At 51.9% G+C, this 8737-nt stretch overlaps 5 non-coding genes and 1 pseudogene across 5 annotated transcripts in view; all 6 read left to right on the top strand.

The window, feature by feature from the left end:
• Positions 1-63, top strand: part of LOC148151612 (5S ribosomal RNA) — a 119-nt gene extending 56 nt beyond the window's left edge. The window contains exon 1 of the ribosomal RNA XR_015755713.1: positions 1-63. This exon is cut by the window's left edge and continues 56 nt beyond it. This is a non-coding gene — a ribosomal RNA (5S ribosomal RNA).
• Positions 64-1609: 1546 nt separating this feature from the next.
• On the top strand, positions 1610-1728 carry LOC148151611 (5S ribosomal RNA). The gene has a single exon (XR_015755451.1). It is a non-coding gene; the product is annotated as a 5S ribosomal RNA (ribosomal RNA).
• A 1546-nt stretch (positions 1729-3274) lies between these two features.
• Positions 3275-3393, top strand: LOC148151610 (5S ribosomal RNA). Its single transcript, XR_015756685.1, has one exon. It is a non-coding gene; the product is annotated as a 5S ribosomal RNA (ribosomal RNA).
• Positions 3394-4927: 1534 nt separating this feature from the next.
• On the top strand, positions 4928-5036 carry LOC148151609 (5S ribosomal RNA; annotated as a pseudogene).
• Positions 5037-6570: 1534 nt separating this feature from the next.
• LOC148151608 (5S ribosomal RNA) lies at positions 6571-6689 on the top strand. The gene has a single exon (XR_015756787.1). It is a non-coding gene; the product is annotated as a 5S ribosomal RNA (ribosomal RNA).
• A 1546-nt stretch (positions 6690-8235) lies between these two features.
• Positions 8236-8354, top strand: LOC148151607 (5S ribosomal RNA). The gene has a single exon (XR_015755375.1). It is a non-coding gene; the product is annotated as a 5S ribosomal RNA (ribosomal RNA).
• Positions 8355-8737: the final 383 nt, after the last annotated feature.

The following is an 8737-nucleotide window of genomic DNA, read 5'->3' as shown; positions in this document are numbered from 1 at the left end:
CAGACTCAGGCCTGGTTAGTACTTGGATGGGAGACCGCCTGGGAATACCAGGTGCAGTAGGCTTTTTCCGCCAGCAGTGGCTGCTCAAGTCACCCCTCTGCACTTGTCTTGTGCCAGGCAATGGAGCGGCAGGTTATTTTTGCTGCTGCTGCTGTGCCTGGCATCAGTCTCCTGCAGGCACGAGACACGGAGGGGAGGAGAGCGGAGCGCTGCCAAAATAAGCAAGAAAGGCGGAAAGAAAGGGATTGGGGCTGCACGCTGTCTGCGGGTGGCAGTCAGGAAAGGCGGACAATAGACAATAGGTGCAGGAGTTGGCCATTCTGCCCTTCCAGCCTGCACCACCATTCAATATGATCATGGCTGATCATCCTTAATCAGTATCCTGTTCCTGCCTTATCTCCATAACCCTTGATTCCACTATCCTTGAGAGCTCTATCCAACTCTTTCTTAAATGAATCCAGAGACTGGGCCTCCACTGCCCTCTGGGGCAGAGCATTCCACACAGCCACCACTCTCTGGGTGAAGAAGTTTCTCCTCATCTCTGTCCTAAATGGTCTACCCCGTATTTTTAAGCTGTGTCCTCTGTTTCGGCACTCACCCCGCAGCGGAAACATGTTGCCTGCCGCCAGAGTGTCCAATCCTTTGATCATCTTATATGTCTCAACCAGATCCCCTCTCAGTCTTCTAAACTCAAGGGTACACAAGCCCAGTCGCTCCAGTCTTTCAGTGTAAGGTAATCCCGCCATTCCAGGAATTGACCTCGTGAACCTACGCTGCATTCCCTCAATAGCCAGAATGTCTCTCCTCAAATTTGGAGACCAGAACTGCACACAGTACTCCAGGTGTGGTCTCACCAGGGCCCTGTACAGCTGCAGAAGGACCTCTTTGCTTCTATACTCAATCCCTCTTGTTATGAAGGCCAGCATGCTATTAGCCTTCTTCACTACCTGCTGTACCTGCATGCTTACCTTCATTGAGTGGTGTACAAGAACCCCCAGATCTCTCTGTACTGCCCCTTTACCTAAATTGATTCCACTTAGGTGGTAATCTGCCTTCCTGTTCTTGCCACCAAAGTGGATAAGGATCCATTTATCCACGTGAAAGTGCATCTGCCATGCATCTGAGCACTCACCTAACTTGTCCAGGTCACCCTGTAATCTCCTAACATCCTCATCACATTTCACCCTGCCACCCAGCTGATGAAATTTGCGAATGTTATTGCTAATACCATCTTGTATATCCTGAAGATAGATTGTAAAAAGCTGCGGTCCCAGTACAGATCCGTGCGGTACCCCACTGGTCAGTGCCCGGCATTCCGAAATGGAGGGGTGGAGGAGTGTGGAAGGATGAGAGAATGCAGGCTGCGGCCCTATGAAGCAGGGGGAGGGCTTGCAGTTGGCCTGTGTGGGGATGTGGGAGACTACAGGAGCCTGGTGGGCAAGGGCTGGCTGAAAGGCAGCTGGAGGGACGGAGGGAGGGAAGCACGCACGGAGGAGGAAGAGCAAAGAGAAAAGAGAAAAAAAAGCCAAAGGGGATAAAGAGAAAGAGCAAGAAAGAAAATGTGGCTGGCCAGCACGCTTTGAAGTAGGGAGAAAAGGCAGGGGCCAGCGCCTACGGCCATACTAGTCTGAAAACGCCCGATCTCGTCTGATCTCGGAAGCTAAGCAGACTCTGGCCTGGTTAGTACTTGGATGGGAGACCGCCTGGGAATACCAGGTGCAGTAGGCTTTTTCCGCCAGCAGTGGCTGCTCAAGTCACCCCTCTGCACTTGTCTTGTGCCAGGCAATGGAGCGGCAGGTTATTTTTGCTGCTGCTGCTGTGCCTGGCATCAGTCTCCTGCAGGCACGAGACACGGAGGGGAGGAGAGCGGAGCGCTGCCAAAATCAGCAAGAAAGGCGGAAAGAAAGGGATTGGGGCTGCACGCTGTCTGCGGGTGGCAGTCAGGAAAGGCGGACAATAGACAATAGGTGCAGGAGTTGGCCATTCTGCCCTTCCAGCCTGCACCACCATTCAATATGATCATGGCTGATCATCCTTAATCAGTATCCTGTTCCTGCCTTATCTCCATAACCCTTGATTCCACTATCCTTGAGAGCTCTATCCAACTCTTTCTTAAATGAATCCAGAGACTGGGCCTCCACTGCCCTCTGGGGCAGAGCATTCCACACAGCCACCACTCTCTGGGTGAAGAAGTTTCTCCTCATCTCTGTCCTAAATGGTCTACCCCGTATTTTTAAGCTGTGTCCTCTGTTTCGGCACTCACCCCGCAGCGGAAACATGTTGCCTGCCGCCAGAGTGTCCAATCCTTTGATCATCTTATATGTCTCAACCAGATCCCCTCTCAGTCTTCTAAACTCAAGGGTACACAAGCCCAGTCGCTCCAGTCTTTCAGTGTAAGGTAATCCCGCCATTCCAGGAATTGACCTCGTGAACCTACGCTGCATTCCCTCAATAGCCAGAATGTCTCTCCTCAAATTTGGAGACCAGAACTGCACACAGTACTCCAGGTGTGGTCTCACCAGGGCCCTGTACAGCTGCAGAAGGACCTCTTTGCTTCTATACTCAATCCCTCTTGTTATGAAGGCCAGCATGCTATTAGCCTTCTTCACTACCTGCTGTACCTGCATGCTTACCTTCATTGAGTGGTGTACAAGAACCCCCAGATCTCTCTGTACTGCCCCTTTACCTAAATTGATTCCACTTAGGTGGTAATCTGCCTTCCTGTTCTTGCCACCAAAGTGGATAAGGATCCATTTATCCACGTGAAAGTGCATCTGCCATGCATCTGAGCACTCACCTAACTTGTCCAGGTCACCCTGTAATCTCCTAACATCCTCATCACATTTCACCCTGCCACCCAGCTGATGAAATTTGCGAATGTTATTGCTAATACCATCTTGTATATCCTGAAGATAGATTGTAAAAAGCTGCGGTCCCAGTACTGATCCGTGCGGTACCCCACTGGTCAGTGCCCGGCATTCCGAAATGGAGGGGTGGAGGAGTGTGGAAGGATGAGAGAATGCAGGCTGCGGCCCTATGAAGCAGGGGGAGGGCTTGCAGTTGGCCTGTGTGGGGATGTGGGAGACTACAGGAGCCTGGTGGGCAAGGGCTGGCTGAAAGGCAGCTGGAGGGACGGAGGGAGGGAAGCACGCACGGAGGAGGAAGAGCAAAGAGAAAAGAGAAAAATAAGCCAAAGGGGATAAAGAGAAAGAGCAAGAAAGAAAATGTGGCTGGCCAGCACGCCTTGAAGTAGGGAGAAAAGGCAGGGGCCAGCGCCTATGGCCATACTAGTCTGAAAACGCCCGATCTCGTCTGATCTCGGAAGCTAAGCAGACTCAGGCCTGGTTAGTACTTGGATGGGAGACCGCCTGGGAATACCAGGTGCAGTAGGCTTTTTCCGCCAGCAGTGGCTGCTCAAGTCACCCCTCTGCACTTGTCTTGTGCCAGGCAATGGAGCGGCAGGTTATTTTTGCTGCTGCTGCTGTGCCTGGCATCAGTCTCCTGCAGGCACGAGACACGGAGGGGAGGAGAGCGGAGCGCTGCCAAAATCAGCAAGAAAGGGATTGGGGCTGCACGCTGTCTGCGGGTGGCAGTCAGGAAAGGCGGACAATAGACAATAGGTGCAGGAGTTGGCCATTCTGCCCTTCCAGCCTGCACCACCATTCAATATGATCATGGCTGATCATCCTTAATCAGTATCCTGTTCCTGCCTTATCTCCATAACCCTTGATTCCACTATCCTTGAGAGCTCTATCCAACTCTTTCTTAAATGAATCCAGAGACTGGGCCTCCACTGCCCTCTGGGGCAGAGCATTCCACACAGCCACCACTCTCTGGGTGAAGAAGTTTCTCCTCATCTCTGTCCTAAATGGTCTACCCCGTATTTTTAAGCTGTGTCCTCTGTTTCGGCACTCACCCCGCAGCGGAAACATGTTGCCTGCCGCCAGAGTGTCCAATCCTTTGATCATCTTATATGTCTCAACCAGATCCCCTCTCAGTCTTCTAAACTCAAGGGTACACAAGCCCAGTCGCTCCAGTCTTTCAGTGTAAGGTAATCCCGCCATTCCAGGAATTGACCTCGTGAACCTACGCTGCATTCCCTCAATAGCCAGAATGTCTCTCCTCAAATTTGGAGACCAGAACTGCACACAGTACTCCAGGTGTGGTCTCACCAGGGCCCTGTACAGCTGCAGAAGGACCTCTTTGCTTCTATACTCAATCCCTCTTGTTATGAAGGCCAGCATGCTATTAGCCTTCTTCACTACCTGCTGTACCTGCATGCTTACCTTCATTGAGTGGTGTACAAGAACCCCCAGATCTCTCTGTACTGCCCCTTTACCTAAATTGATTCCACTTAGGTGGTAATCTGCCTTCCTGTTCTTGCCACCAAAGTGGATAAGGATCCATTTATCCACGTGAAAGTGCATCTGCCATGCATCTGAGCACTCACCTAACTTGTCCAGGTCACCCTGTAATCTCCTAACATCCTCATCACATTTCACCCTGCCACCCAGCTGATGAAATGTGCGAATGTTATTGCTAATACCATCTTGTATATCCTGAAGATAGATTGTAAAAAGCTGCGGTCCCAGTACTGATCCGTGCGGTACCCCACTGGTCAGTGCCCGGCATTCCGAAATGGAGGGGTGGAGGAGTGTGGAAGGATGAGAGAATGCAGGCTGCGGCCCTATGAAGCAGGGGGAGGGCTTGCAGTTGGCCTGTGTGGGGATGTGGGAGACTACAGGAGCCTGGTGGGCAAGGGCTGGCTGAAAGGCAGCTGGAGGGACGGAGGGAGGGAAGCACGCACGGAGGAGGAAGAGCAAAGAGAAAAGAGAAAAAAAAGCCAAAGGGGATAAAGAGAAAGAGCAAGAAAGAAAATGTGGCTGGCCAGCACGCCTTGAAGTAGGGAGAAAAGGCAGGGGCCAGCGCCTACGGCCATACTAGTCTGAAAACGTCTGATCTTGGAAGCTAAGCAGACTCAGGCCTGGTTAGTACTTGGATGGGAGACCGCCTGGGAATACCAGGTGCAGTAGGCTTTTTCCGCCAGCAGTGGCTGCTCAAGTCACCCCTCTGCACTTGTCTTGTGCCAGGCAATGGAGCGGCAGGTTATTTTTGCTGCTGCTGCTGTGCCTGGCATCAGTCTCCTGCAGGCACGAGACACGGAGGGGAGGAGAGCGGAGCGCTGCCAAAATCAGCAAGAAAGGGATTGGGGCTGCACGCTGTCTGCGGGTGGCAGTCAGGAAAGGCGGACAATAGACAATAGGTGCAGGAGTTGGCCATTCTGCCCTTCCAGCCTGCACCACCATTCAATATGATCATGGCTGATCATCCTTAATCAGTATCCTGTTCCTGCCTTATCTCCATAACCCTTGATTCCACTATCCTTGAGAGCTCTATCCAACTCTTTCTTAAATGAATCCAGAGACTGGGCCTCCACTGCCCTCTGGGGCAGAGCATTCCACACAGCCACCACTCTCTGGGTGAAGAAGTTTCTCCTCATCTCTGTCCTAAATGGTCTACCCCGTATTTTTAAGCTGTGTCCTCTGTTTCGGCACTCACCCCGCAGCGGAAACATGTTGCCTGCCGCCAGAGTGTCCAATCCTTTGATCATCTTATATGTCTCAACCAGATCCCCTCTCAGTCTTCTAAACTCAAGGGTACACAAGCCCAGTCGCTCCAGTCTTTCAGTGTAAGGTAATCCCGCCATTCCAGGAATTGACCTCGTGAACCTACGCTGCATTCCCTCAATAGCCAGAATGTCTCTCCTCAAATTTGGAGACCAGAACTGCACACAGTACTCCAGGTGTGGTCTCACCAGGGCCCTGTACAGCTGCAGAAGGACCTCTTTGCTTCTATACTCAATCCTTCTTGTTATGAAGGCCAGCATGCTATTAGCCTTCTTCACTACCTTCTGTACCTGCATGCTTACCTTCATTGAGTGGTGTACAAGAACCCCCAGATCTCTCTGTACTGCCCCTTTACCTAAATTGATTCCACTTAGGTGGTAATCTGCCTTCCTGTTCTTGCCACCAAAGTGGATAAGGATCCATTTATCCACGTGAAAGTGCATCTGCCATGCATCTGAGCACTCACCTAACTTGTCCAGGTCACCCTGTAATCTCCTAACATCCTCATCACATTTCACCCTGCCACCCAGCTGATGAAATGTGCGAATGTTATTGCTAATACCATCTTGTATATCCTGAAGATAGATTGTAAAAAGCTGCGGTCCCAGTACTGATCCGTGCGGTACCCCACTGGTCAGTGCCCGGCATTCCGAAATGGAGGGGTGGAGGAGTGTGGAAGGATGAGAGAATGCAGGCTGCGGCCCTATGAAGCAGGGGGAGGGCTTGCAGTTGGCCTGTGTGGGGATGTGGGAGACTACAGGAGCCTGGTGGGCAAGGGCTGGCTGAAAGGCAGCTGGAGGGACGGAGGGAGGGAAGCACGCACGGAGGAGGAAGAGCAAAGAGAAAAGAGAAAAAAAAGCCAAAGGGGATAAAGAGAAAGAGCAAGAAAGAAAATGTGGCTGGCCAGCACGCCTTGAAGTAGGGAGAAAAGGCAGGGGCCAGCGCCTACGGCCATACTAGTCTGAAAACGCCTGATCTCGTCTGATCTCGGAAGCTAAGCAGACTCAGGCCTGGTTAGTACTTGGATGGGAGACCGCCTGGGAATACCAGGTGCAGTAGGCTTTTTCCGCCAGCAGTGGCTGCTCAAGTCACCCCTCTGCACTTGTCTTGTGCCAGGCAATGGAGCGGCAGGTTATTTTTGCTGCTGCTGCTGTGCCTGGCATCAGTCTCCTGCAGGCACGAGACACGGAGGGGAGGAGAGCGGAGCGCTGCCAAAATCAGCAAGAAAGGCGGAAAGAAAGGGATTGGGGCTGCACGCTGTCTGCGGGTGGCAGTCAGGAAAGGCGGACAATAGACAATAGGTGCAGGAGTTGGCCATTCTGCCCTTCCAGCCTGCACCACCATTCAATATGATCATGGCTGATCATCCTTAATCAGTATCCTGTTCCTGCCTTATCTCCATAACCCTTGATTCCACTATCCTTGAGAGCTCTATCCAACTCTTTCTTAAATGAATCCAGAGACTGGGCCTCCACTGCCCTCTGGGGCAGAGCATTCCACACAGCCACCACTCTCTGGGTGAAGAAGTTTCTCCTCATCTCTGTCCTAAATGGTCTACCCCGTATTTTTAAGCTGTGTCCTCTGTTTCGGCACTCACCCCGCAGCGGAAACATGTTGCCTGCCGCCAGAGTGTCCAATCCTTTGATCATCTTATATGTCTCAACCAGATCCCCTCTCAGTCTTCTAAACTCAAGGGTACACAAGCCCAGTCGCTCCAGTCTTTCAGTGTAAGGTAATCCCGCCATTCCAGGAATTGACCTCGTGAACCTACGCTGCATTCCCTCAATAGCCAGAATGTCTCTCCTCAAATTTGGAGACCAGAACTGCACACAGTACTCCAGGTGTGGTCTCACCAGGGCCCTGTACAGCTGCAGAAGGACCTCTTTGCTTCTATACTCAATCCCTCTTGTTATGAAGGCCAGCATGCTATTAGCCTTCTTCACTACCTGCTGTACCTGCATGCTTACCTTCATTGAGTGGTGTACAAGAACCCCCAGATCTCTCTGTACTGCCCCTTTACCTAAATTGATTCCACTTAGGTGGTAATCTGCCTTCCTGTTCTTGCCACCAAAGTGGATAAGGATCCATTTATCCACGTGAAAGTGCATCTGCCATGCATCTGAGCACTCACCTAACTTGTCCAGGTCACCCTGTAATCTCCTAACATCCTCATCACATTTCACCCTGCCACCCAGCTGATGAAATTTGCGAATGTTATTGCTAATACCATCTTGTATATCCTGAAGATAGATTGTAAAAAGCTGCGGTCCCAGTACTGATCCGTGCGGTACCCCACTGGTCAGTGCCCGGCATTCCGAAATGGAGGGGTGGAGGAGTGTGGAAGGATGAGAGAATGCAGGCTGCGGCCCTATGAAGCAGGGGGAGGGCTTGCAGTTGGCCTGTGTGGGGATGTGGGAGACGACAGGAGCCTGGTGGGCAAGGGCTGGCTGAAAGGCAGCTGGAGGGACGGAGGGAGGGAAGCACGCACGGAGGAGGAAGAGCAAAGAGAAAAGAGAAAAAAAAGCCAAAGGGGATAAAGAGAAAGAGCAAGAAAGAAAATGTGGCTGGCCAGCACGCCTTGAAGTAGGGAGAAAAGGCAGGGGCCAGCACCTACGGCCATACTAGTCTGAAAACGCCCGATCTCGTCTGATCTCGGAAGCTAAGCAGACTCAGGCCTGGTTAGTACTTGGATGGGAGACCGCCTGGGAATACCAGGTGCAGTAGGCTTTTTCCACCAGCAGTGGCTGCTCAAGTCACCCCTCTGCACTTGTCTTGTGCCAGGCAATGGAGCGGCAGGTTATTTTTGCTGCTGCTGCTGTGCCTGGCATCAGTCTCCTGCAGGCACGAGACACGGAGGGGAGGAGAGCGGAGCGCTGCCAAAATCAGCAAGAAAGGCGGAAAGAAAGGGATTGGGGCTGCACGCTGTCTGCGGGTGGCAGTCAGGAAAGGCGGACAATAGACAATAGGTGCAGGAGTTGGCCATTCTGCCCTTCCAGCCTGCACCACCATTCAATATGATCATGGCTGATCAGCCTTAATCAGTATCCTGTTCCTGCCTTATCTCCATAACCCTTGATTCCACTATCCTTGAGAGCTCTATCCAACTCTTT

Source organism: Chiloscyllium plagiosum, unplaced genomic scaffold (genome assembly GCF_037043375.1).
Source record: "Chiloscyllium plagiosum isolate Xiang-an unplaced genomic scaffold, Cpla_swu_hap1 HiC_scaffold_3, whole genome shotgun sequence".
NCBI classification, from domain to species: Eukaryota; Metazoa; Chordata; class Chondrichthyes; order Orectolobiformes; family Hemiscylliidae; genus Chiloscyllium; species Chiloscyllium plagiosum.
The sequence above is the reverse complement of the archived record's forward strand: the minus strand, read 5'-3'. Positions and strand labels throughout refer to the sequence as shown.